Below are 3,945 nucleotides of genomic sequence, written 5' to 3' on the forward strand. Positions count from 1 at the left end.
TGAAAAAAAGTGGATACTTTACTGATCCTCAAGTGGTAACGTTTCAACGGTGACCCGTCTTTATCAAGCAATGTGCTCATAGTCAGTACAAACTTAAATAGTAGTAACACATGTGTATACAATTTCAATAATTAATCTGTTTTACATATTCAAAATGGCCATTGCCATAGTAACATTTACAAGTGCTCCATACAACATATGTGCATATGTCCGAAGATCTAGATTACAAAGTGCAACAGTGCATATACAGTGCTTAAAAAGACTCAGCTTGTCAATAAAAACGATCATGACACAACTTATGAAGGTACTAAGGCTTATATAGTTAAAAAAAATTGGTATACTTTACTCATATCCATGCAGCTCTCTGTAACTGCTGGCAATTAGCTGTGGTCAGTATTCTTTGTCGCTGCCCAGCTCCAACATGTGATTCATCACTGCAAGGCCGATCATTGCAGGATCCCTGAGCATGCTCACTAGACATACTGTTCAAAACTGCCATTTTACTTCAGGGCGCCACAGCCCTTTTACTGATTCCATGTAAATACATGTATTAGTGCCTGGGGTTGCGGATTTACACCTGGAATGGTCACAAACCCTAGAGGCACCCACCAAGGTGACAATATGGTTGTGTTGCTGTTTTTACAAGATATAACGACCTCACACAGTCTCTCTTTACAGCATTACCCAATCCTGAATACCCTTTCACCACCAGAGGTCACTCTCTATGCAGTTCCCATTCACTCTATTTCACACATACTAGGCATTAGTATACTGCAGTGAAATGGCCATAAAACTCATTCTATAGAAAAATGAAAAAATATATATTTTTACATAACGCCTTTTATTAAGTACCCTTCATAATCTTGTAGTCACTATCTTCACAGCATCATAGAACTGGAAAAAAATAAAAAGGATATAATTATAAACATATCCATATATATTAAAATATCAATAGCACATACATCACACAGAAGTCAGGTTACATGGAAAGTTATAGCCAAAAAAGGTAAGTTTCTCAAAACATATGTACCTTAAAATGAACGTTTAATCCTGCCGGTTTTAATGTCCCCAATTCGTATATCCATCTCATTTCCAATTTTTTTAAAACTTACGTACGGTTCCCTCCTCGTCTATGTACCGGTACATAATCTATAATTCTAAATCTCAAATCTTTCTCTGTATGTCCTTGTTCATTAAAGTGCTTAGGGACAGGCAGATCTTTGCGTTTTTTCCGTATGTCGCACCTATGCTGATTTATCCGTGTCTTCAGATCACATGTTGTTTCTCCAATATAATAAAGTGGACATGGACATTGTAACATGTATATTACATAATCTGTATTGCACGTTAAAAAATGTCTGATGTTTAACGTATGTCCTGTACGAGGATTTTGGAATGTGGAGCCTTTAAGCATTAATGGGCAGTTTACACAAGATAAACAGGGAAAACAACCCTTCCGCTGAGTATTTGTTAGAGTCAACTGCTTAGTTTGTTTTAATGACCCAATGTCTGCTTTAATCAATCTGTCACCCAGACTTCTACTCTTTCTATATGCAAGAATTGGGTTTTTTTTAAATTCCTCTATTTGTGGACACCCCTTATTCAGAATCGGCCAATGGTTCATTATAATTTTAGATATTTGTGGACTTTCTTCACAGAAATTACTTACAAAAGGAATTCTACTCATATTATCCCGTTTTTTCTCCTCAAACAAATCTCTCCTTTCCACCTCATCCAGTCTCCTTTTCTGTTTAGCCAATATACTTTTGGGGTACCCCCTCTGTACGAATTTTTTACTCATATTGTCGACTGTCTCTGTTAGTTTTTCATCTTTGCTAACTATTCTCTTAGCACGTAGATATTGACTATATGGAATAGCATCCAGCATTTTTTGTGGGTGATGGCTAGAATAATGGAGGAGGTTGTTTCGATCCGTCTTCTTGCAAAAAAGTTCAGTATCCAACCTCTCTCCATCCTTCCTTATCAACACATCCAAAAAGTTCAACTCTACTCTGGAACATTCCATTGTAAATTTTATGGTTTCATTAATAGAGTTCAAAAAGTCAAAAAACTCTTGAAGCTCTTCACGTGATCCAGTCCAAGTCAGAAAAATATCGTCAATGTATCGCCACCATCCCCCTACTTTGGGGAAATGGGGCGACACATAGACGTACCTCTGCTCCAGAGTGGCCATCATGAGGTTTGCATATGAGGGGGCCATATTTGCCCCCATAGCTGTACCCCTTATTTGTTCATAATACTCATCACCGAACATAAAATAATTTTTTGTTAATACCAATTCCAAGAGGGACATGATCATCACTATGGCTTGATTAGTAAAATTGGTTCTGGACAAGGCTTCTCTTACCACCTCCAAACCTTCTTTATGGACAATAGATATATACAGAGATGTTACATCAAATGATACTAGCCAATCACTTTCTCCCACTTTTAACTCCTTGACCTTCAAAAGAAAATCAGTGGTGTCTTTAACATAAGAAGTGGCCCTTTGTGCTAATGGATTCAAGATCTTATCCAGGTACACCCCAACGTGACTGAGCACTGAATCAGTCCCTGCCACAATGGGGCGCCCTGGAGGGTCTCGCATGGACTTATGCACTTTCGGCAGAGTATAAAGTATAGGTGTCGTTGGAGTAATATGTAGCAGAAAATCAAATGTTTCTTTGTCAATCAATCCTTGCTCTAAAGCAGGAATTCACAATATTCCCAATATTTCTGATAATCTGGAACTTTGGATCTTGAGATAATTTCCTGTATACATCTTGATCACCTATCTGTCTCATTATTTCAGCCACATAATTTTCTTTATCCATGATCACCAGGGCTCCGCCCTTATCTGCCCTTTTTATAATAATTGTTTCATCATGGATTAATTCATTCATTGCTTTAACCTCCTCTGTTCTCAAATTTGGTTTAGTAAAACCCTCCATTCCTTTTGACCGCAGTGATTCAATATCTCGTGTAACTGCCTCAACAAATGTTTCTATTGCTGCCGAGCTATTTGGAGGTACAAATAGACTTTTCTTTTTCAAACCCAATTTTGCCATACATAATTCAGCCTCCTGACTTATCATATTTTTACTCTTATTATGAAACCATTCCTTTAACTTTACTGTTCTAAAAAGCCTATTCAAATCAACTTTACAGTCAAACCAATCGACATGCGTATTCATACAGAAAGAGGGACCCTTATTCAAAAGTGACAATTGTGAATCAGTCAATACCTTTTTGGATAAATTAATCACTAGTTCTGGTGGTTGGATCGTGTCACTGGTTTCGGTGATTGGTTGTAATTCTTCTGTTTTCCGCCTCTTTTCTCTTTTTTCTCTTTTCCATTGTAGCCTTCCTCCTCTCCTTTTTGACCTTTTCCTTGAGGAGGATGATCTAATTCTGCTAGAAGTAAACTTATGATTAGTTACGTTTTTTATACCCATCAACTGTCTCTTATAAGTCCTCTTGTAAAAACAGCAACACAACCATATTGTCACCTTGGTGGGTGCCTCTAGGGTTTGTGACCATTCCAGGTGTAAATCCGCAACCCCAGGCACTAATACATGTATTTACATGGAATCAGTAAAAGGGCTGTGGCGCCCTGAAGTAAAATGGCAGTTCTGAACAGTATGTCTAGTGAGCATGCTCAGGCATCCTGCATTGATCGGCCTTGCAGTGATGAATCACATGTTGGAGCTGGGCAGCGACAAAGAACACTGACCACAGCTAATTGCCAGCAGTTACAGAGAGCTGCATGGATATGAGTAAAGTATACCAATTTTTTTTAACTATATATGCCTTAGTACCTTCATAAGTTGTGTCATGATCGTTTTTATTGACAAGCTGAGTCTTTTTAAGCACTGTATATGCACTGTTGCACTTTGTAATCTAGATCTTCGGACATATGCACATATGTTGTATGGAGCACTTGTA

At 37.9% G+C, this 3,945-nt stretch overlaps 1 long non-coding RNA gene across 1 annotated transcript; it reads right to left on the reverse strand.

Moving 5' to 3' along the window:
- Nucleotides 1-635: 635 nt before the first annotated feature.
- LOC141097584 (uncharacterized) lies at nt 636-3,601 on the reverse strand. Its single transcript, XR_012234003.1, has 3 exons — nt 3,510-3,601; nt 3,246-3,411; nt 636-894 (listed from the first exon to the last, which is right to left on the reverse strand). It is a non-coding gene; the product is annotated as an uncharacterized lncRNA (long non-coding RNA).
- Between the last annotated feature and the right edge of the window lie 344 nt (nt 3,602-3,945).

The sequence above is a fragment of the Dendrobates tinctorius genome, unplaced genomic scaffold (assembly GCF_039654945.1).
Source record: "Dendrobates tinctorius isolate UK_male_01 unplaced genomic scaffold, ASM3965494v1 ptg000085l, whole genome shotgun sequence".
Classification (NCBI taxonomy): domain Eukaryota; kingdom Metazoa; phylum Chordata; class Amphibia; order Anura; family Dendrobatidae; genus Dendrobates; species Dendrobates tinctorius.